Source organism: Emydura macquarii, unplaced genomic scaffold, assembly GCF_026122565.2.
Source record: "Emydura macquarii macquarii isolate MOO-44397 ecotype Brisbane River unplaced genomic scaffold, CSIRO-AGI_Emac_v2 contig_1551, whole genome shotgun sequence".
Taxonomy (NCBI): Eukaryota; Metazoa; Chordata; order Testudines; family Chelidae; genus Emydura; species Emydura macquarii.
The window spans coordinates 136,111-161,520 of NW_027131688.1; the positions used below are offsets into that span (position 1 = coordinate 136,111).

Consider the following 25,410-nt stretch of genomic DNA (forward strand, 5'->3'; position numbering starts at 1 on the left):
TTGGAATTCCAAGGGGCAGCAGCACAAGGCTAACTAGAAAGGGTTCTCCCATTGAAACCACCCTAGGCGAGCTGCTGCTCAGAAGGACCACTGTGCCCAGGTGGATAGCAACTAAATAACAGATTATTTGGCTGGGGATTTTGATTGCCTGACAAGGCTGATCAGAGAATCCCCTAAAAAGATGACTGGAGGCTATAAATGAGATGATCTCTCAGCAGCCATTTGAGGAAGAGATTTTGTGTTTTGGATAAGACTCCATATGTATGAGGGCATGGTGTGTGTGGGTGAGGGTCCTGGATACCCTACAGGGCTCTGGATAAACCCAAAGTACTCTCCAGAGTGGTGAGGAGCCAGAGGCAGGGAAATGCATATAAGCCTGTATGTTAATTTTTCTAGATCAGCTCCCAGACTACTGTACTGGGTGGCCCACAATGGGAAGGAGGTGAACATCCCACAGTGCTGAAGGAACAGGTCCAAGACTATTTAGAAGGATTAGACATACACAAGTCCATGGGGCCAGATGCAATGCACCCGAGGGTGCTGAGGGAGTTGGCTGAGGTGATTTCAGAGCCATTGGCTATTATCTTTGAAGGCTCGTGGCAACAGGGGGAGGTCCCTGAGGATTGGAAAAAAGCAAATATAGTGCCCATCTTCAAAAAAGGGAGGAAAGAGGATCCAGGGAACTACAGACCGGTCAGCCTCATCTCAATCTCTGGAAAAATCATGGAGCAGGTCCTTAAGGAATCCATTTTAAGGCACTTGGAAGAGAGGAGGGTGATCAGGAACAGTCAACATGGATTCACCAAGGGAAAGTCATGCCTGACCAACCTGATTGCTTTCTATGATGAGGTGACTGACTCTGTGGATGTAGGGAAGGCGGTGGATGTGATATACCTTGACTTTAGCGAAGCTTTTGATACTGTCTCTCACAGTATTCTTATCAGCAAGTTAAAGAAGTATGGGTTAGATGAATGGACTATAAAATGGATAGAGAACAGGCTAGAATATAGGGCTCAACGAGTAGTGATCAATGGCTCCATGTCAAGCTGGCAACCGGTCATAAGCAGAGTTCCCCAGGGGTTGGTCCTGGGGCCGGTTTTGTTCAACATCTTTATTAATGATCTGGAGGATGGGGTAGATTGCACTCTCAGCAAGTTTGCGGATGACACTAAGCTGGGGGAGTGGTAGATACCCTGGAAGGTAGGAATAGGATACAGTGTGACCTAAACAAACTGGAGGATTGGGCCAAAAGAAATCTAATGAGGTTCAACAAAGAAAAATGCAGAGTCCTCCACTTAGGAAGGAAGAATCCTATGCACAGCTATAGACTGGGGACTGATGAGCTAGGCAGCAGCTCTGCAGAAAAGGACCTGGGGGTAACAGTGAAGAAAAAGCTGGATATGAGTCAGCAGTGTGCCCTGGTTGTCAAGAAGGCTAATACATATTGGGCTGCATTAGGAGAGGCATTGCCAGCAGGACGCGGGAAGTGATTATTCCCCTCTATTTGGCATTGGTGAGGCCGCATTTAGAATATTGTGTCCATTTTTGGGCCCCCCACTACAAAAAGGATGTGGACAAGTTGGAGAGAGTACAGCAGAGGGCAACAAAAATGATTAGGGGGCTGGAGCACAGGACTTATGAGGAGAGGCTGAGGGAACTGGGCTTGTTTAGTCTGCAAAAGAGAAGAATGAGGGGGGATTTGATAGCAGCCTTTAACTATCTTAAAAGGGGGTTCCAGGGAGGATGGGGCTAGGCTGTTCTCGGTGGTGGCAGATGACAGAACAAGGAACAACGGTCTCAAGTTGCAGGGCGGAGGGTCTAGGTTGGACATTAGGAAAAGGTTTTTCACTAGGAGGGTGGTGAAGCACTGGAATGGGTTACCTAGGGAGGTGGTGGAATCTCCATCTTTAGAGGTTTTTAAGCTGAGGCTTGACAAAGCCCTGGCTGGGATGATATAGCTGAGGTTAGTCCTGCTTTGAGCAGGGGGTTGGACTAGATGACCTCCTGAGGTCCCTTCCAGCTCTAATATTCTATGATTCTATGATCTCTAGTGCTAATGGTGTTTTAGAATCTTGTGCAAAGTCTATCTGTCTGGCTTTCACTTTTGCATGTCCCTGAAGAGGTGAACTCTAAACCAGAAAGCTCTCACCTTGGTGGGATTCTGTGGAACAAGCAAGAGCTGCTGGGGAGTCTTGGAGGAGACAGCACTAATTTCAGGCACTGGTTGGACTGCAGAGGACCCCACTGCCAAGAGGGGTGTAAGTCACAAGGCCTGCACCAGAGCACGTGCCTAGAAGCCCAAAGCCAGGGCGGGTGCCTAAAACCTGCCAAGGGCGTGTGTGATGCAGCATTTGGATCTCTTCACGGCAGTCTGGCAAGTGTCCAGCAGGAGCAGCTGACCTCTTCCACCCAAACTCGACCCAGGCCCTGCCCGGTGCCGTTGCTCACTGTCGCTCATTTCCCTCTCCCCACCATTGCTCAATGCTTGTGTCCCTCCTCCCCTTCCCCTCTCGCCCCACCCCACCACTGCTTATCATGTCCCTCACTGTCGCTGTTACTTGCTGCCTGGGGGAAGAGAGGAGGGGAATGGACGTGGTGATGAGCGGGTCGAGCAGGGGAGGAGATGGGGTCTGGGATGTAGCGGGGGTGGACAGTAGGTGGGGCCGCAAGCAGAAGAGGCAATTGTTCTGTTTTGGGGCCTGGAATTGCTGTCGGTGGGCCTGACCAGACCTGTAACACTAGATGAGAATGACTGAAAATTGGTAATAGATATTTGTGCTGGAATATCTGTTAGGTCGCAAAGGTAAAAAGTCCAGAACCTTCTTTCCTACTTACTGTACATCCAGTTTAGAACTGTGGTTAAATCATGGCAATGGCAGACCTTCTGGGGAGCACTAACAGTGACATGCTTTAGATATGCAGGAGTGAAATCAAGAAGCCCAAAGCACAATTGGAGTTGCAGCTAGCAAGTGATGTGAAGGGTAACAAGAAGGTCAGGAAAAGTGTGGACCCCTTACTGAATGGGGGAGGCAACCTAGTGACAGACGATGTAAGAAAAGCTGAAGTACTCAATGTGTTTATTGCCTCTGTCTTCACACTCAAGGTCAGCTCCCAGACTACTACACTAGGCAGCACAAAAAGAGAAGGAGGTGAGCAGCCCTCAGTGATGAAAGAACAGGTTTATGACTATTTAGAAAAGCTGGACATGAAAAAGTCCATGGGGCTGGATGCAATGCATCCGAGGGTGCTGAGGGAGTTAGCTGATGTGATTGCAGAGCCATTGGCCATTATCTTTGAAAACTCATGGCGACTGGGGGAAGTCCCAGACAATTGAAAAAAGACAAATATAGTTCCCAACTTTAAAAAAAGGGAAGGAGGAGGACCCAGGGAACTATGGACCAATCAGCCTCTCTTCAGTCCCCAGAAAAATCATGGAGCAGGTACTCAAGGAATCTATTTTGAGGCATTTGGAAGACTGGAGGGTGATCAGGAACAGTCAGCATGGATTCACCAAGGGCAAGTCATACCTCATCAATTTGAGTGCCTTCTATGTTGAGATGTCTGACACTCTTAATGTGGGGGAAGCAGTGAACATGATATACCTTGACTTAGCACAGGTTTTGATACGGTTTCCCACAGTATTCTTGCCAGCAAGTTAAAGAATGGGTTGGATAAATGGATTATAAAATGGATAGAGAGCTGGCTAGATCATTGGGTTCAATGGGTAGTGATCAATGGCTCGATGTCTAGTTGGCAGTCGGTAACAAGTGGAATGCTCTTGGGGTCGGTACTGGGGTCAGTTTTGTTCAACATCTTAATTAATGATCTGGAGGATGGGGTTGATATTGCACCCTCAGCAAGTTTTCAGATGACATTAAGCTGGGAGAAGTGATAGATACACTGGAGGGTATGGATAGGATACAGAGTGCCCTAGACAAATTGGAGAATTGAGCCAAAAGAAATGTGATGAGGTTCAAAAAGGACAAGTGCAGAGTCCTGCACTTAGGATGGAAGAATCCCATGTACTGCTACAGACTGAGAACTGACTGACTATTCAACAGTTCTGCAGAAAACACCTGGGGGTTACAGTGGACAAGAAGCTGGATATGGGTCAACAATGTGCCCTTGTTGCCAAGAAAGCTAACAGCATATGGGGCTGCATTTGCAGGAGCATTGTCAGCAGGTCGAGGGAAGTGATTATTCCCTGCTATTCAGCATTGGTGAGGCCACATTTGGAGTATTGTGTCCAGTTTTGGGCCCCCCACTACAGAGAGGATGTGGACAAATTGGAGTGTCCAGCAAAGAGAAAAAAAAATATTAGGGGGCTGGAGCATATGACATGAGGAGAGGCTGAGGGAACTAAGGTTGCTTAGTCTGCAGAAGAGAATGAGGGGGTTTTGATAGTAACCTTTAAGTACCTGAAAGGGGGTTCCTGGGAAGATGGAGCTATGCTATTCTCAGTGGTGGTAGATGACAGAAGAAGGAGCAGTGTCTTATATTAAAAGGGGGAGGTCTAGATTGGATATTAGGAAAAAGTTTTTCGTTAGGAGGGTGGTGAAGCACTGGAATGGGTTACCTAGGGAGGTGGTGGAATCTCCATCCTTGGAGGTTTTTAAGGGCCAGCTTGACAAAGTCTTGACTGGGATAATTTAGTTAGGGTTGTTCCTGCTCTGAGCCGGGGGTTGGACTAGATAACCTCCTGGGGGTCCCTTCCGACCCTAGTATTCTATAATTCTATATAAATTAAAACATTTAGATTCATCTAATCTACATGAGTCTGTAGATTTCTGTCTGATTTCAAACTCTGCAGTGCTAATGCTGTGTAAAGTTTTCTTATGATGGGTCCTGCTTCCTGGGATAGCTTCTTTCGTTCAGAATGGACTTGAAAATGTTTAAATGCCAAAAGAAATATTCATATCAACATGAGGTGTCTGAGTCATTGTACGAGTTGTTTCAGATTCATTCCAAATGCAGGGAGAGACTGTGTACGAACATTATTACATGTGTGGCAGGAATAAACAAGTCTCTCATACCATTCATAGATTTCAAGGGCAAAAAGGACAATTATTATAATCTAATCTGACCTCCTGTATAACACAGGACATAGAACTTCACACAGGCCCCAATTCAACATTTAGAAAGACATCTTGTCTTGATTTAAATGACAAATGACGGAGAATCTACAGTATCTCCAGATAAATTGTTCCAATGGTTAATTGCCTTCACTGTAAAGTTGTGTTTTATTTCTGATCTGAATTTGTCTTGCTTCAACTTATAGTCATTAGATCTTGTTCTGCCTTTTATCTGCTATCTTGAAGAGCCTTTTATGATCCATTTTAAGGCACTTGGAAGAGAGGAAGGTGATCAGGAACAGTCAACACGGATTCACCAAGGGAAAGTCATGCCTGACCAACCTGATTGCTTTCTATGATGAGGTGACTGGCTCTGTGGATGTGGGGAAGGCGGTGGATGTGATATACCTTGACCTTAGCAAAGCTTTTGATACGGTTTCTCACAGTATTCTTATCAGCAAGTTAAAGAAGTATGGGTTGGATGAATGGACTATAAAATGGATAGTGAACTGGCTAGAGCATAGGGCTCAACGAGTAGTGATCAATGGCTCCATGTCTAGCTGGCAACCGGTCACAAGCGGAGTTCCCCAGGGGTCAGTCCTGGGGCCGGTTTTGTTCAACATCTTTATTAATGATCTGGAGGATGGGGTAGATTGCACCCTCAGCAAGTTTGCGGACGACACTAAGCTGGGGGGAGTGGTAGATACCCTGCAAGGTAGGGATAGGATACAGAGTGACCTAAACAAACTGGAGGATTGGCCCAAAAGAAATCTAATGAGGTTCAACAAAGACAAGTGCAGAGTCCTCCACTTAGGAAGGAAGAATCCCATGCACAGCTATAGACTGGGGACCGACGAGCTGGGCAGCAGCTCTGCAGAAAAGGACCTGGGGGTAACGGTGGATAAAAAGCTGGATATGAGTCAGCAGTGTGCCCTGGTTGTCAAGAAGGCTAATGGAATATTGGGCTGCATTAGGAGGGGCATTGCCAGCAGGTCACGGGAAGTGATTATTCCCCTCTATTCGGCATTGGTGAGGCCGCATTTAGAATACTGTGTCCAGTTTTGGGCCCCCCACTACAAAAAAGATGTGGACAATTTGGAGAGAGTGCAGCGGAGGGCAACCAAAATGATTAGGGGGCTGGAGCACAGGACTTATGAGGAGAGGCTGAGGGAACTGGGCTTGTTTAGTCTGCAAAAGAGAAGAGTGAGGGGGGATTTGATAGCGGCTTTTAACTACCTGAAAGGGGGTTCCAGGGAGGATGGGGCTAGGCTGTTCTCGGTGGTGGCAGATGACAGAACAAGGAGCAACGGTCTCAAGTTGCAGGGGGAGGTCTAGGTTGGACATTAGGAAAAAGTTTTTTACTAGGAGGGTGGTGAAACATTGGAATGGGTTACCTAGGGAGGTGGTGGAATCTCCATCCTTAGAGGTTTTTAAGGTGAGGCTTGACAAAGCCCTGGTTGGGATGATATAGCTGAGGTTAGTCCTGCTTTGAGCAGGGGGTTGGACTAGATGACCTCCTGAGGTCCCTTCCAACTCTAATATTCTATGATTCTATGAGAAATCTCCACCCCCTGTAGATACTTAAAGATTTTTACTGTCATCTCTTAAGCCTCTCTTAGATAAAGTAAATCAGCTGAGCCTCTTTAGGCCTCTCAGACCTTGATTTGTTCTTGAGACTGTTTTCTGAAACGCAGAAATGTTTTTTAAATATGCTGCCCTCTATGGTTATAAGCACACTGGAACAGACTCCTAGATTGCATTTGAAAAGGCTGCTTGCCAATGCAATGTGATTAACAGATTCGTGTGTCAAGTGAGTGGTGTCACCTTCCTTACTCAGGTTATTGCAAAGTAATTTTGTTAAAAAAGACACACATTTTCACTCCCCTTTTCCCCTCCTGTCAGTATGTATACCTTCACAAGGGGGAATCATGAATCAAGAGGGGAGATTTTTTTGGGGAGCTCTGGTCAAATTATTTGTAGAACACCACAGATGACCTTCCTAGTGCTCTGTGAATAGCTGTTCAGGTCACACCTTCTTTGGGTTTCAGCAAAGAAGCCATGGTCTGCACAAGTATGGAGAATATATTAACTTCTCAGTGTAGAAGAGTTTTCTCCTGACTCCCTACAAACTAGCGCTCAGTCAGACCTGCAGCACCATGAGTGGCACAGCTCCTGATCTACAACTAAGGAGAAGGAGGGTGGGATATTAGCCAGAGAGTCAGAGGCTTTTGAAAAGCCCAGGCTTAATTTAAACATGTTGGGGGAGGGGGGTGCACACAACAGTCAATCAGCTAGTCCCATTCCTCTTTGCCCAGCCAATCGCAAAGCAGAGAACCAAGGCAGGAGGAGCTTGTGTGCCCCCCACTATGGACTGTGCATGGATGATGCAAGTTACAAATGAGGACCACCTAGCTCTGTTAGAATATCAAAGGGAAGGGAAGGATTTACATCACTTTATCTATTTTTCCTCTAGTATGACTGGTCTGCAAGGAGCTGCTTCTGCTCGTTAATTTGATTGCCTTGTCTCACTTGGCCAAATATACTTAACTTTACATATCTTTGTAAGAGATAGAGCTCGATGGGATAGGACAGCATCCTGTAAGGAACTGGTGCACTACGTGCTGTCTGGATGGGAACATTATTTATTTTTAGAAGTTAAGCCACTGATAATTTGCTGCATTTAGCATTTGATTCACTTAATCATTGAATCACGTTTACTGTGTTCTATACATTGATGGAAGTGACAGAGCACACTGGGAAGCATAAACAGAAACATTTGTGTGTTTGGCCTTAGGTTTTATTCACAGTTCAGCATCATATGAAGATAAATCACCGCTTTTAAACTCGAGATGAACTCAGCTTTCTCCTTATATCTTTATAAGCTTGAAAAGATGCAGAGTATAGGTACTGCTGACCATGGGGGCAGGTAAACTATTAGCTCTTTGGACATTTAACTCTGCTAATTATGCCACAAAAGTTGGATATCTATTTCCCTATTGCAAGGTGGCAGCCTCTTGAACCCTGTATAAATGTGTAAGTTCACTACTGGGTAGTGCAGAACAGGTTACCAATCTCTTTGTGGGACATCTGTCTTTTAGGTCCTGATCCAAAGCACAATTAAATCATTGGAAAGCCTCTTGTTGACTTCATTGGGCTCTGGGCTCATTTGGGGCATTTTTCTTCTTTCCTGGTTTCATTATTTCCCATCAGTCTGTCACCAGTCATCTAGACATTTTTGCATTGATCGGAGCCGTGCAGGACTGATGGTGTTTCAATGGAGTTGAAGTTGCAGAATGAACTGAACCCTTTGGAGGTTTTCTACAGAGGTAAGTCTGAACATGGGGAAAAATCCCTATCTATTGTTATTACTGAGACACTAAACAAAAACTGAGAAACTTGTTCTGAAAACCAACCAATAAGGCTAGTCCAATGGTGTTTCCCTAGGCATTCCTTCCCAATAGAAGACTGCTAGGTGAGTGCTGGTGTATGAAATAGTTTGTTTCACTAAAAAGGAAAAATGTTAGTTCTGTAACCTGATTCTTTAATGGTTAATAATTGTATTGGTTGCCAATTAATACTATGAGCTGTGGTAACAGGGTTCTAATCCCAGAATCAGACCCAACAGAATTAAGACTAACAAATTCAGTATCTTGTGGGGGACCACAGTGTGTATGGCAAAGACACACACACTGAAGGCAAAGCAAAACCTTAGCCACTTTTATTAACACAAATCAGTAATGACAAGAAAGATCCAAGTAAAACAAACAAATAGTATTGGAGATATCTGTGACATCATTCCTTGCATAGGCTCATATATTTATATACTCTCACTCTTCCTTGGGCATCTGGTGGTGGGACAAAGTACCAGCACTGTCCCGCCAAATCAGTCTGATGGTCCAGACTCCAATGCCTGAAAGTCGGTGGTAGATGATGACAATGAAGACTTGAGGGAAAGCTCGCCACTCAAGTTACATGGTGATCTGGTCTATTATTGGGCCTGCGGACTATCATGAATATTCATTCAGATGCCCAGTCTTGCATGTCCATATCTAACTTCCTCGCCCTCATAATATTGGGTTGCCTTTATTCTGTAGGTTAACATGTTAATGCCTTGTAGCTCATTACCGTATACATCAACTGTCGCTAAGGCAAGTTTGTGGTTAAACATCTGCCAATGATTTTATCCTAAAATATCCACGTCTAGTATCAGTTCAGTATTCCTGCAGTTGCCTAATCTCATTATTTATCAACTCCCCTATTCCCAGTTCCCCAAAATCTAGGGTAATTTTGGTGCCTATTTATCTATGCTAGGAGTCTTAGGCCTATGCTTCACTTATCCTAACCTGCTTCAGCCAATATCTTACAGGGTAAGACTTTCTACTTCATAATACACAGGCCTGAAAGTTCCTTGAGTTACTGCTAAATAAAATAAATGCTAAGCCAGCTCTGTGGGCTACAGTTCAAATATTCATACATCTATAAAAATGTCTGACATAAAACTGACCTTTATAGAGAAGACTTTATATGTGGTTCTAAAGTCTTGTAATCTGACATTCACCTTTACTGTAACTCAGAAAGCAGAGAGGAAGTAAAATGTCCTGAAATGGGCACATCAGTATTGTTATCATGTTTAGGTTTGGACTTGTTTCATTGTACCATCCATTCTTTGTCAGAGTATAAAAGATAAGCCCAGAGGAGTAAATAATCCTGCATTATTGAGGCAATGGATTGGATGCACTAATAGGATTTTTGTAATTTTGACAGTTCTAAAATATTTCACTTGCTGAGTGATTTACATCCGAACAGCATGTTTAAAACATATACTGTTTGGTCTCTTCTTGTTCATTAATTTCATAAACAGGATTCCCATATGAATTCAATAAGTGGTTACAATTTAGGTCATGTTAACATGGCAAAACTAGAGAAAACCCCAATCGTAGTTCTTGACAGCTCCTTGAAGGCTGCTTCTGGAGAAGGTGCCTTTGGGGCAAAAGTTGAGGTGGGTCTTGTGGATCCATGGAGCTGGTGCAGGGGACTGATTCTCTGTGGCCTTTCCTCTCTCTCCTCTCATGCCATGCAGAGTGCCACAGAACACGACCCATTTATTTGCACTGGATATCAAGTCTAGACTCTGGCCCAATGTGTTTTCTGCATTCTTTATATGGTACTAAGGTAATAAGATTCAATTTAAGGTCAGTCTAATACAAAATATATGCAGGCAGTGAAATACCTATGTCTGTCATTCATGGATTAGAGGGGAAATGATTTACTCCAAAAATGGACATCAGATCACTTTCTCACTGTAGACAGAAATTGTTGAATGGATACATTTAAATTATTTGCTATGTACTAAAGGCTACATTTGGAAGCAATATCCCAACAGGCAAATAGGAATAATTAGAAAGCAGAGAATAAATCTCTGATGTGATTCTTTGAGTGGAATTATATTTGTTTTTCAGGCAAAATAATGGTAAGGTAACTAGAATGGGAGAAATGGTTTGGGTAAGGGATTTCATATTAATGCATGAAATCTCACTTGTCATCTTGCATTAACTAGTGAAATTTTAATGGCAAAAGTTCATTCATGACAGATAAGGCATACAAGAAACATGTGTAGATATGTACAACATACTACCAAGCCTTGTGATCTTCCAGATACACAGTTTGTCTTTGTTTGCAGTAGGAGAAAAAGAGAGAGAGCCATTTTACTTGATATCATTTTCTAAAATTCTTAGAGCAATTAGCCAAAAGCCAATAATAATGGCTGAAGTAAATAAAAATGGAAATGATTTTATTTACACTAAAATAGGGAGCTGTCATTACTTAGCCTTTTGCAGCCTATTAAGAAAGACTTTACGCTAATGCTGCTATCTCTGTGACTTTATTTCATTAGGCTAATAGAATGCCAGACTCAGTCATTACTGAGTGACCAAGACTGTATGGATACTCAAACACACATTGGAACGTGGGCATTTTATTGTTCATTCTCCTTGCACTTGGTGTCATTTGCTCTCCTTCACTTCGTTATCCTTTTGCTAGATAAGCAGATATTTGCCTTTACTCAAGCTTGAATTACAAATTGTTCATAGTCCTTCCACAGACATATATTGACTACAGACTATAAACTGTCTAGAAGTTGTTTTATCAGGTGTTTACAAAGAAATAACAGTGCCATTGACTGAATCACTTCCTGCTTCTGCTGGGAGATATATGTATACAAACTTAAGCTATAAAGTGAAACTAGCAAATTTTTGGTTTTCACAGGCCTTAGTTCAAGAGATAAAAAGATCAGCTGAGCTATTCACATAAAGCTGGGCAGAACTTGAGTTGTTTTGTTTTTCTAAACCTTGTCAATCTGGTTTCAGTAAAGTAAAAATATACATGGGGTACTTTGAATCTAAGAACTATTCAACCTGGATTTAAATACCACAAGTGAGGGATTCAAGAAGATGGCTTTTTCGTGGTTCTGTCCAGATCCAGTTTTGAAAGCATTTGTTGTAAGAGCTGGCTGATCTTTGATAACCTGAGCTGCTTTTTGTTTTGGAAATGTAACCTTCCGGTGGACTAGAGTTCACTTCATTGCTCTTCTCCAGTGTCAAAAACCCCAACTCCCATGGAAAAGCAGCTGCCGACCCAGGAGTCATCTCTGAGGATTTTCAGCAAAGACTGCACAGGGTAGAGCTCCCCACATTCATGTCCCAAAAGGAACAAAAGGAATTAATTTAATTAAGTTCCAACTTTATAAAATCTTATGATAAATAAACATAATAAATAATAATAACTTAATTTTTACACCATAACATGGCTATTGTATAATCCACATACATTATCTTCCTAGTTTTACATAAACAGAAATAAAGAAAACAAATTAAATTGAAACATGTCAGTCCCCACAGAAACACAATGAGATGAAGCTCAGAGTTCCCAAAGTTTAGTCAGAGTTCATCTGAGTGTCAGTTAGTCTTTGATCACCAAGTCTATAGACTACTGAGTCAAAAGCAATATCTTCCCTCCAGTTGCTTGTAGGAATCTGCAGCTGGAATCCAGATAGACTATTCCTCCTCCTCGGCTGAAATCACTGTTAGCCAGTTAGCTAACTGATTAACCATCCACTCCATTAAGTATATAGATTTTATAAAAACCTGTTTACAAGAAAATACGAGAAAATTTCGGTCATACAGGCTGGAGACTGGGGCTCCTGAGAGAGAAAATACTTTGGGCATGTTGCACATGTGCTTGTGGGGAAATGGGACTCAGTACAACAGGGTGAAACGGCTTCTGTAACAAATGGCTACATGGAAATCTGGTTTCATTTTTTCAGAACCACTCCATCATTGTCTTCCACTTTCCAGACACTTTTCTAAGATTATAGAATCATAAGACAAGAAGGGAGCTCATGAGGTCATCTACTCCAGTCCTCTGCACTTATGGCAGGACCAAGCATTATCTAGCCCATCCCAGACATGTGTTTGTCTAACCTGCTCTTAAAAATCTCCAATGATGGAAAATCCACGACCTCCTTAGGCAATGTATTGACTACCCTGACTGTTAGGAAGTTTTTCCTAATGTCAAACCTAAACCACCTTTGCTGCAATTTAGGCCCATTGCTTCTTTTCCGATCTTCAGAGGTTAACGAGAACAATTTACCTCTCTCTTCCTTGTAACTGCCTTTTATGTACTTGAAAACTGTTAACATGTCCCAACTCAGTCTTCTCTTCCCCAAACTAAACAAATCCAATTTTTTCAATTTTCCCTCATAGGTCATGTTTTCTGAACCTTTAATCATTTTTGTTGCTCTTCTCTGGACTTTCTCCAATTTGTACACATCTTCCCTGAAATGTGGCACCCAGAACTGGACACAGTTCTCCAGTTGAGACCTAATCAACATCGAGTAGTGCAGAAGAATTGCTACTTGTGTCTTGCTTATCAGACTCCTGCTAATACATCCCAGAATGATGTTTGCTTTTTTTGCAACAGTGTGACACTGTTGATTCATATTTGGCTTGTGATCCACTCTGACCCAGTGGGCAGGTGATCCCAGCCCAGTAGTGAGTAACCCCTACAATTCCTCTTTTGCCCTCACATGGTTATTTGCCAATTCTAGTGACTAGCTAGTTTGTAATAGACATTACTGAAGTCTCAGTATTTCACTGGCGCGTCTTGTGGGAACTCTGTTTCACTGCTAGTCTCCTCCTGCTTTTCTCCTATGGTAACACAAATCTCTGTGAATTAATTCCATGATGCTGAATAGTTTATTTCAAATGATTTCTTTGGTCGTATGCCTGCTGCTCAGATACCACAGTAATGGCTGCACTATAAAGAACTTGAATAGAACAGGATATCTGCTTTTTATCTACTGGTCCTTTTAAAACCATTGCCCTGTTGCTCTATTTCTGACCCAAGGAGAGCAAACAGTTGCCAGTTCAGGTGTGACCCTTTTCTTCGGAATGGCTCAGAAATAATGCATGAAAGCAAGCAGCAGTCTCCTGCCTCTCCTGAGCCCAGCCTAACTGTGTGCCAATGACAAGACATTCTGTGTCAGCCGCTGTTTCTCTGACACTGGCTTTTTAGAGCTGTGGTTTGCTGGGAATGGCTGACACTAATAGCTCTGTTCTTAGTTGCCACTCAGATACCACGCTTCATCTTCAATGTTTTCCAATATGTCTTCTTTCCCCTCTTCCATCTTAACTCCTAGTTACAACCATTATTCCAACTTGGAAGCCAGTTGAAGGCTGCGAAACTTTCAAATCCAAGCCAAATTCTGCCCACAGCTGCACCTACACAGCCCACTGTTTGACTCCAAGAAGTCACAGATTTACACTTACATTTGTCTTGTCTTATTGCAGTGTTGCTTTCTGTCTATTTGCAGATGAAAAAATCTGTATAAATCTGTATAAATGTGTTGCAGGTGTATGCCAGAAAAGTGACTTCTCTGGCAACACATGGCTACATTTCAGAACTGCCTGCCCATTGTGTTATGGATAGTGGGGTTGTACAATTATGGGGCATTTACATCAGGAGTATATTGTCACTAGTCCGTATAGAGAAATTAGGACTGAAGCAAAGAATTTGCTATATTCTGGTGGCTAGGCTTCAATCCAACTCAGAAATTTTGCTTCTCAAGATTTCAACTGAACATTTTATTTGGTTTTTATCAAAATGGGTTTTCACACACAAGTTTCACTTCTCATTTTGTGTGTTAACATCCCAGGACCTCAAGGTGAAGCCCCAGAGGTGATGAGTTTCACCTAGTTTTGTCCAGTGTCAAGGAAGACCATGGATTTCATGTAATTCTTATACCAACACACACATTGGCCCATGTTTGCTTGGAAATGGTCAGTGAAGCCACTGTAGTTAGTGAGTGTGAGAAAGGCAAGTTTGGAGTGGCTTTGGGAACATGACCATTTCACAGAGCCCTTCTGGAAGACTGTAGAAGAACATCAATTTCTTCCATCCAAGGTTTCTGGACTAAGGTAGGAATTATTGATCATTCCAGGGAGAACTGGCATAATCTTTGTGAATCTTCATTAATGATCTGGAGAATGGGATGGATAGCTCCCTCAGCAAGTTTGCAGATGCACTAAGCTGGGGGGAGTGGTAGATATACTGGACGATAGGGATAGGATACAGAGTGACCTAGACAAATTGGAAGATTGGGCCAGAAGTAATCTGATGAGGTTCAACAAGGACAAGTGCAGAGTCCTTGCACGTAGGACGGAAGAATCCCATGCACTGCTACAGACTGGGGACTGACTGGTTACGCAGCAGTTCTGTAGAAAAGGACCTTGGGGTTACAGTGGATAAGAAGCTGGATATGAGTCAACAGTGTGTCCTTATTGCTAAGAAGGCTAATGGTATATTGGGCTACATTAGTAGGAGCATTGCCAGCAGATTGAGGGAAGTGATTATTTCCATCTATTTGGTACTGGTGAGGCCACATTTGGAGTATTGTGTCCAATTTTGGTCCCCGCACTACAGAAAGGATGTGGACAAATTGGAAAGAGTCCAGTAGAGGGCAACAAAAATGATTAGGGGGCTGGAGCATGTGACTTATGAGGACAGGCTGAGGCTTGTTTAGTCTGCAGAAGAAAAGAATGAGGAGGGATTTGATAGGAGCCTTTAACTACCTGAAAAGGAACGCTGGGGAGGATGGAACAAGGCTGTTCTTAGTGGTAGTAGATGACAGAATTAGGATCAATGGTCTCAAGCTGCAGTGGGAGAGGTTTAGGTTAGTTATTAGGAAAAACTTTATCATTAGGAGGGTAGTGAAGCAGTGGAATGGGTTACCTAGAGAGGTGGAAGAATCTCCATCCTTAGAGGTTTTTAAGGTATGGCTTGACAAAGCCCTGGCTAGGATGATTTTAGTGCGTGTGGTTCTGCTTTGAGCAGGGGTTTGGACTAGATGACCTCCTGAAGTCCCTTCCAACCTTAATCTTCTATGATTTGCTGACATCCAAGTCTGTGATTGTACGTAGTTATGTGTAACCATGGTGTATAATCTGTCAGATTCACAACAGGCTTAATATCGTTACCTCTTTTTTAGCCTGAGCAATTAGCCAATATTTGGGGCCTTGCGGGTTGTTTCTGTTAATAGAAATGGATGTAGTCAGATATTTCTTGTTTGCAGTCTTGTTTATTTACAAAGTGTGTACAGAAAGTCCTGTTTCCCTGAACACAGTGGGAATCAAAGAGGAGGCAGTTTCCTTGTTCGCAATTCCAAGCCTGCCTTACCAGCCAGTGCTCTGCCCAAAAAGCACTTTTTTGGCTCTCTTTCTTGAGTCACGCTCTAAATGCTTCTCTTGTTGTCATCTGGCTTTCTGCTTCTCTCTGCCTGCTTTCTGGCTGCTTCTGACTCAGACACACACCTGTCATGAAATCAATCTTCAGCCTCTGATTTTGCATTTAGTTCAGTTTGAGTGGTGGCTTCCACTATTTTGGCTATCACCAAAACAAAGGGGCATTCATTGTTCCATCATTTAGCCTGAATGGAAGGTAGCCAACATTCTTAACAGCTTCAGTGATTTTAGGGATTTTAAAGAAATCATCCTCAGAATATTCACTTTCATTTGCACACTACAGCAGAAGTATAAACTCACTGCAGCAATAAAATATGTATGCTGAGCACAGAAATACAGTACATATGCATGAAACTAAATTATCTTCCTATCCCTATACCTATACCTGCCAGGACAGCAAGCAGTTTCCAGGCTTGTCTCAAGGAAATGAAAACATGGATTTTATGTAATCTTCACATAATTAAACAATTATTTAAGAAATAAATCCTTTCAAATTTTCAGTGATGTTTGTACTGTATGAAAGCTTCTGAACTGAGTTCTTCATTTCAAATTCATACTTAAAGGAATAACCTTTTCAATATTTCATCTATCTAGCAAAATTTATCTAGCAAAACTATAACTGAAAAAATATTCATTATGCTACTTGAAAGCACAAAATATCATAACCCCCCCTCATCCCCTGAAACAATAACAAATAGGGGGAAATATGCTAGTACCACAATGCTACAAAACATACAGCACAGACTATCCTGAAAGGTGCTTCTTTATTGAATATTGTCCTTTAACATTGCACATAAGGAGGCAAAAGACTTCACATTATGCACTATGGAGATAACTTTTAAGCTCTTTTGTACAGCACTTCAGGCTTCTCCTTCTATAGATTCAGTTGCCAGCTGGCATCTCTCAGTTCTGCAAAAAATGTAAACTGACAGTAGAAGTGGAAAAATTAGAGTGATTAAAGCCCAGCTTCAAGGTCCTTTCTTTGTAGAGGCACTTTGAAAAAATGTTACATTTAAACTTTGAATAAAAAGTAGGGCTCTGTCTGCCTTATTAGGATGGCGACTTACAGCTGCACCTGCAGTGCTGTAGCATTTTAATGAAGACACCCTACGCTGATGGGAAAGTGCTCTCCCATCGGAGTAGTTAATCCATTTCACTGCGAGGTGGTAGGTTAGGTTGGTATAATGATGTCACTTGGGCTGGTTTTTTTCACAGCAAGTACAGTATAAAGATTCAGTTGAATATTTGGGCTAATATATATATATATATATATATATATACTTTGTAATACCAAAGAAACTGTTAAAAATACTACCTATACTATAATGAAGTATTATTTGAGAGTAGAGCTGGTTGAAACTCAGAATTTCAGTTCCATGGGAAATTGTGACATTTTGATTTTTGTTTTTTTTTCATTCCAAAATGGGGGGAAAAAGTTAGAAGTTCCCATGAAAGAAATTTCAGGAAAAAAAATCATTTTAGGTCAGTCAAAATATTTTGTTTCAATTGTTACTTTTTATATGTACTTATTAACAAGTTCAGAAAAGAACTACAAGAATAATTTGAGGTCTGAAAAACAAGCCTTATAGTGAGATACCAGGGAAGCTCAATCAATTTAGTTTATCCCAAAGAGGGTCAATAGGTGATTTGATCATAGTCTAAAAGTACCTACATGGGAGGAGATTTCTGATTAGGAGACAACCCTTTAATCTAGCAGAAAAAGCCATGACGAGATCAAATGACTGTATGCTGAAGTTAGACAAATTCAAATTAGAAATAAGATGCAAACTTTTAACAGTGACAGTCATTAACCATTGTAACAGTTTTCTAGAGATATGTTAGATTCTCCATCACTTGAAGTCTTTAGATCAGGACTCGATCTTTTTCTAGAAAATGTGCTGTAGCTCAAACAGAAGTTGGGGTTAGGAATTTAGTTGGGGTTAGTCCTGCTTTGAGCAGGGGGTTGGACTAGATGACCTCCTGAGGTCCCTTCCAACTCTAATATTCTATGATAAATCTTGCACTTAATACGGAAATGACTGGGTGAGGTTCTATAGCCTGTGTTATATAGAAGATCAAACTATAATGGTCCATTCTGGCTTTAAAATCTATGGAAAATGCTACTGGGGAAGAAGCGATATGGAGCCAATTCCACAGACTTTGTGGTCACCAAGTTTAGAAATATCAATGTAATGATACTTTAAGGTTTCACTGAGATATGATTCATATAATAGCTCCTGGATTCCACATGACTCTCTGCTGCTGTATTACCTTGAAGACATTCAAAGAGCTAGTCAAAAAGCCAAAAGTAGAGCAAGACAGTTTCAGGTAGCATTTGGCATTGATATTACAGCAGTGCATTAACAAAAGTCTGCCAGGGGGACAGCTCAAAGCTAATAAATGAACACAGCAATTTAAAAATGACAAATATGCTGCAATATTAATTTAAGATCTCTTATTTGAGAGTGAGTATGTGTAAATATGCAAAACCACTACATTTGTATCAGTTGAGGGTGGTATACTAATAACAGATCTAACACAGCAACCATTTTAAAGTATCTAACAGTACAACACACCTCTCCCAAAGACATGCACTTTACCATGAGACGCACCATACACAACAATGTACCACACCCTTAACTCTGCCCAGCAGGGATGCCAGCCTGCCAGCAACACATTCCCCAAACTTGCTACCACCACCTCTGCTACAAACAGGCTAGACTTTTCACACCTCCAGACGCTGTTGTGTCTGCACAATCCTGTAGAGTCACTCCCTCGTGCTTGGGGAGAGAAGCTGGCCCTCTTTACAGGGGCAGATGATGTTCTTTTTGTGCCTTGCATTTGTATTTTTGTGTCAGGTAGGTTATGCATTCAGCAACATTAACTGTTTCACAGCGAAGTTTTGTGTGTGTCTCACACCCTCCCCACCTATATAATTTTATAAAGAATGAGACTTATTTTATAATCTTCCATCCTCTTGTAAGGCTTGTCCTTTTGGGAGTCTTTGCATCCTCTGTTGCAGTACACATTCTGCAGCAGCTTGATTTGAAACTATTCCCTTTTTTTGAAGATATAATATACGTATTAGCCGTAGCACCCAGGAAGGATTCACTGCCAAAACACAATGGGTACATTCTGTACTTCACTTTATGATCTGTGTAGTTTATAATGCTCTTGCCGGGGAGTACAATAATACATTTTCTGAAGATTATATTCACAACTATTCTTTCACAGATAGAAAATGGCAACTGTCTGCTATCTTACTACTTTTGATGTAGTAATAAAACTAGGACAAGGTGAAAGGTTCAGAAGATGATGTAAATACACCCCCTCATCAATGATTCAGGACATCTGAACCATTCAGGAATGCGATCTATATTATAGCAATACTGCTCTGACATGCCCAAGTTCCCATTCATAAAAACAAACTGCACCGTGGATATTCAGACAGAAATCTGGGCCCTGACTGCCATAGACTCTGTGTGGCTGACATTCAGGATTGAAGACAAACCCTAATGTCTCTAGGGTCACAAACCATGGATGTCACTTTGAGTTGCATTCTTGCAAGAGAATGTGTAGCCTTTAAGAGGATTCTCTGGGAGTGAAAAGAACAGCCATACTGGATCAGACCAATGGTCTATCTAGCCCAATATCCTTCTTCTGACAGTGGCCAATGCCAGCTGCTTCAGAGGGAATAAATAGAATAGGGCAATCATCAAGTGATCCATCCCATCAGCCATTCCCAGCCTCTGGCGAACAGCAATCCTGGCCTATCCTGGCTAATAGCCATTCATGAGCCTATCCTCCATGAATTTACCTAGTTCTTTTTTGAATTCCATTACAATCTTGGCCTTCACAACATCCTCTGGCAAGATGTTCCACAGGTAGCCTACGCACTGTGTGAAGAAATACTTCCTTTTGTTTGTTTTAAACCTGCTGCCTATTAATTTCATTTGGTGACCCTTACCTCCTGTGTTATGAGGAGTAAATAACACTTCCCTATTTACTTTTTACACATCAGAATGATTTATAGACCTCTATCATATACCCCCTTAGTTGTCTCTTTTCCAAGCTGAAAAGGCCCAGCCTTATTAACCTCTTCTGATACAAAAACTTTTGCATACCACTAATAACTTTTGTTGACCTTTTCCAATTCCAATATATCTTCTTTTGAGATGTGCTGACCAGATGTGTATGCAGTATTGAAGATATGGACATATCGTGGATTTATAAAGAAGCAATATGATATTTTCCTCTTTATATCTATCCCTTTCCTAATGGTTCCCAACATTCTGTTAGCTTTTTTTGACTGCCCCTGCACAATGAGTGGATGTTTACAGAGAACTATTCACAATGGCTCCAAGATCTCTTTCTTGAGTGGTAACAACTAATTTAGACTCCATCATTTTATATGTGTAATTGGGATTATGTTTTCCAATGTTCATTACTTTGCATTTATCGACATTGAATTTCATCTCCCATTTTGTTGCCGAGTCATGCAGTTTTGTGAGATCCCATTGTAATTCTTCACGGTCTGCTTTGCACATAACTATTTTGAGTAGTTCTGTATCATCTGCAAATTATATCACCTCACTGTTTACCCCTTTTTCCAGATCGTTTATGAATATGTTGAACAGTCCTCGTCCCAGTACAGACCCCTGGAGACACCGCTATTTACCTCTTTCCATTCTGAAAATTCACCATGTATTCCTATTCATTGTTTACTATCTTTTAACCAGTTATTGATCCAGGAGAGGAACTTTTCCCTCCTATTCCATGACAACTTGTTTCGTTTAAGAGCTTTTCATGAGGAACCTTATTAAAGACTTCCTGAAAATCTAAGTACACCATATCCTTTCGATCACCCTTGTCCACATGCTTGTTGACCCCCTCAAAAAATTCTAGTAGATTGGTGAGGCATGATTTCCCTTTACTAAAAGGATGTTGACTCTTCCCCAACAAATCATATTCACCTATGTGTCTGATAATTCTGTTCTTTACTATAGTTTCAACCAATTTGTGTGGTACTAAAGTTAGGTTTACCGGCATGTAATTCCTGTTACTATTTAATTTATCATTCTGTTCCAAAACCTCCTCTAATGACACCTTAATCTGGGACAATTACTCAGATTTGTCACCTAAAAAGAATGGCTCAGGTTTGGGAATTTCCCTCACATTCTGAACTGTGAAGACTGATGCCAAGAATTCATTTAAAGTTTCTCTGCAGTAGTCTTACCTTCCCTGAGTGCTCTTTTAGCATCTCGATTGTTCAGCGGCCCCACTGGTTGTTTAGCAGGCTTTCTGCTTCTGATGTACTTAAACATATTTTTGCTGTTACTTTTTGAGTCTGTCAAGTTCTTCAAATTCGTTTTTGGCCTTCCTAATTATATTTTTACACTTCACTTGGCCAAATTCATGCTCCTTTCTATTTTCATCAATAGGATTTAACTTCCACTTTCTAAAAGATGCCTTTTTGCCTCCAACTGCTTCTTTTACTTTGTTGTTTAGCCACAGTGGCACTTTTTTTGGTCCTCTTTATATGTTTTTTAATTTGGGGTATACATTTAAATTGAGCCTCTATTATGGTGTCTTTAAAAAGTTTCCATGCAGCTTGCAGGGGTTTCACGTTTGGCACTGTACCTTTTTACTTTCTGTTTTACATGTTTGTGTAGTTCCTCTTCCTGAAATTAAATGCTACCGTGGTGGGCTGCTTTGGTGGCTTTCCCCCTCACCCTCCCCACATGGATGTTAAATTTTATTATGTTATGGTCACTATTACTAAGCAGTTGATCTGTATTCACCTCTTGGACCAGATCCTGTGCTCCACTTAAGACTAAATCAAGAATTGCCTCTCCTCTTGTCGGTTCCAGGACTAGCTGCTGCAGGAAAGAGTCATTCCAATAAGAATAGGTAGGTGTGTCACAGACCAACCATATCATCAGCTGTGGATCTCACTGGTGGTTATGCTGATCAGTTTCTGCTCCCTGTTGCCAGAAGAGCCAGCAATATATTCCAATTTCCCAAAGACTCTTCCATTGGCCTCCCTCATGTGGCAGGGGGAAAGCTATCTACTGCTTCCACTCTCACAAGTGAGGTGAGTGGAAGGAGAAGAGGACTCCTTTGGAAGGGAGCATGAAGACCAGCAACTCCAAACGCTCACAACAGTAAACTCTCACAACAGACCTGATTCAAATAGTAATAAATGGAGCTTAAAACAAAAAGCAAACTTCCCAAAATAATTGCTATTGTTAAACCATTAATCCGCTTACTGAACAGAACACAAAGGCATGATTAGCAGAAGCAATCGTGTTAAAGTGCCCTCATAATGAACTAAAGAGCAGATTACCTGTAAAAAGAACGATAAAACCACATGCTACGGAGCCTGAGATTCAGCCCAAAAGAGAATGATCAAAAGTCTCTACTGAGGAGACAGCAACTTGACTTGGGGGAAGAGAGGCTATTTCAGAGGTGGGTTTTAGAAAGGACCAAACTTCATTGTAAATATATCAGTTCTTTTACTTTTTGCTATGAAGCGTTTTACGGTTGTTCAAGAATGATTAACAGCTAATGTAGATTAACACCTTCTCTTTTTAATTCTTAAATGTGTGGATATGCCAAATGACTTCACTGATGTACAGAAATGCCAAAGCAAAAACTTGAGTTGACTGGATTTTCATAGACAAAAGACTGTCACATTGGTCTGCTGAGATGCTGCTAATGGTTATTTTTTGGCTATAGAAAAAATTAGGAAGATATAGGGCTCTTTTTAGAAAGGAAAGATAATAAAGAAGCAAATGCAGATTAATTTGTTAAAACAGGGTTGTCAGTCACTGAGAGCAAATGGGGTAGATCGATCTCTGTTGTGAGAGTTAACTCATAGACTTTAAGGTCAGAAGGGACCAATGTTATCATCTAGTCTGACCTCCTGCACATCGCAGGCCACAGAACCTCACCCCACCCACTCCTGTAATAGACCCCTAACCTATGACTGAGTTATTGAAGTCCTCAAATCATGGTTTAAAAACTTAAAGGTACAGCGAATCCACCAGCAAGTGACCCATGCCCCATGCTACAGAGGAAGAAGAAAACCCCCCAATCATCTGCCAATCTGCCCTGGGGGAAAATTCCTTCCTGACCCCAAATATGGTGATCAGTTAAACCCTGAGCAAATAGGCAAAACTCACCAGCCAGACACCTGGAAAGAATTCTCTGTAGTAACTCAGAACCCACCCTGCCAAACGTTCCATCACAGGCCATTGGCATATTTATCACTACTATTCAAAGATCAGTTAATTGACAAATTAAGCTGTCCCTTCATAAATTTATCAAGATCAGTTTTGAAGCCAGCTAGGTTTTTCACCCCCAGTACTCCACTTAAAAGACTGTTCCAAAACTTCACTCCTCTGACAGTTAGAAACCTACGTCTAATTTCAAGTCTAAGCTTCCTGATGGCCAGTTTATAGCCATTTGTTCTTGTGTCCACATTGGCACTGAACTTAAATATTAAATAATTCCTTTTCCTCCATGGTATTTATCCCTCTGATATATTTATAACGAGCATTCATATTTCCCCTCAGCCTTCTTTTGGTTATGCTAAACAAGCCAAGCTCTTTGAGTCTCCTCTCATAAAGCAGGTTTCCCATTCCTCAGATTATCCTAGTAACTGTCTGCACCTGTTCCAGTTTGAATTCATCTTTCTTAAACTTGGGGGACCAGAACTGCACACAGTATTCTAGATGAGGTCTCACAAGCACTTTGTATAATGGTACTACCACCTCCCTATTTCTACTGGAAATACCTCGTCTGATGCATCCTAGGATTGCATTAGCTTTTTTCATGGCCACATCACATTGGTGGCTCATAGTCATCCTGTGATCAACCAATACACCCAGGTCCTTCTCCTCCTCTGTCATTTCCAACTGATGCATCCCCAGCTTACAGCAAAAATTCTTGTTGTTAGTCCTTAAATGCATGACCTTGCACTTTCCACTATTAAATTTCATCCTGTTTCTACTACTCCAGTTTACAAGGTCATCCAGATCTGCTTGTATGATATCCCAATCCTTCTCTGTATTTGCAATACCTCCCCACTAACTCATGCACACCTATTATTTAGTGTGATCCTTCCACCCAGTTTGACAGCTAAGTGGCTTGAGGCCAAATATACTACATGCCTTTCCCAAGGTCACACAGTGAGTACGTGACTAAAGAGGGAATTAAACCCATGTCCCTACTGATTTACAGATCTTTGTTGTAACTATTTAGCTAGACTGTCTTGTCACTTAGATGGATGATTAGAAATTTTTCAAAGAATAAAAGTTATAGTAAATCTGTTATCGGCCTGCTGACCAAAGTCAAACAACTGGACTGTGAAATGACTGAACCAATGAAAAAAATCATATAAAAAAGGCCAAAGTGATAGTTATAGGAAATGTTACCAACCCAGGCAAAGAGTGGAACATGTTAAAATAAGGGAAGGGTTATTTTGTGGAGCTGTTGAAAAATTGCTTGTCCATCTGAAATCCATGCGTTAAGCCATGGGAGACTTTGACTCATTTGCTCATCAAGTGACAAAGGCAGGTAAACTGTGCATAACATTTTACACCCAAGAAAGCAGAAAATATATGCTTCAATTTTTTAAAAAAGGAATAATTTCCAGTGAGTTCAGTGCAGAAAGTTTTTGTGATTAAATCAAAGACAATTTTCCCTAGTAAAACATGCTCTGACTTTGAGAAAGTGCAACATTCACAAGACCAACTCCTTTGCTTATGTTGAAAATGCTGAGGCCGAATAGCAAAGCACTTAGAAATGTGTAATTAGTGAATGATGCCATGCATGACTTTATACAGGAAGGGCCTGACGATCCAGTGCACTATACCAGTTTAATTCTAGAGAAGTGAAGAGCATTGCACAACTGTAAATGGGCATAAGGGTGGAAAATCAGGCCTGAAGTACTCATAGAACAAACCTGCATAACTGCTTTGATTAAGGAAAGGGTGTCACTTACCTGAAATCCAGGAAGTCACTTGATATTCATCAAGTAAGATCCAATTGCGGTGTGCCGGAGAACTCTGGAACCAGGTTGACAGCTATTCCAGGGACAGGAAACAGTTTAAAAAAAACAAAGAACCCCCTTCATGGTGTGCTGCTCCCTTTATTCCCTACTCTCACTCTTTGCTGTGTATTTTGTTCATGTTTGCGCCAAGTATTTAACACCCTTCTTTCCGGGCACCTTAGATTCCTGCTAAGACTGCCCTGTTGTCTAATAGTAGAGTACAAACTCTTTGGGACAGGGCCTTTCCAGTATCTTTCTGCGGAGCACCGAGCACATTTGGGAGGGGTTATGTGAATCTGCATTGGCTTTAATCTTCATCCCTTCCTTCCCAGCACCTTTCTTCATGTATCTATTGTAGCGTGTAAACTCTCTGAGGCAAGGACCAGGTGTGTGGAGAATACAGATAGGTAATACAAGACTATCCATGCTTTGTGGAGAGGGACCTTGGCACCATATCAATATTTTTAAGTATAACTGGAACAAAAAG

At 41.5% G+C, this 25,410-nt stretch overlaps 1 long non-coding RNA gene across 1 annotated transcript in view; it reads left to right on the top strand.

Annotated features, from left to right (window-relative positions):
• Positions 1-25,410, top strand: part of LOC137157682 (uncharacterized) — an 87,140-nt gene that overhangs the window by 53,778 nt on the left and 7,952 nt on the right. The window contains exon 3 of the long non-coding RNA XR_010921175.1: positions 8,283-8,398. This is a non-coding gene — a long non-coding RNA (uncharacterized lncRNA). The remainder of the gene's footprint in view (positions 1-8,282; positions 8,399-25,410) is intronic.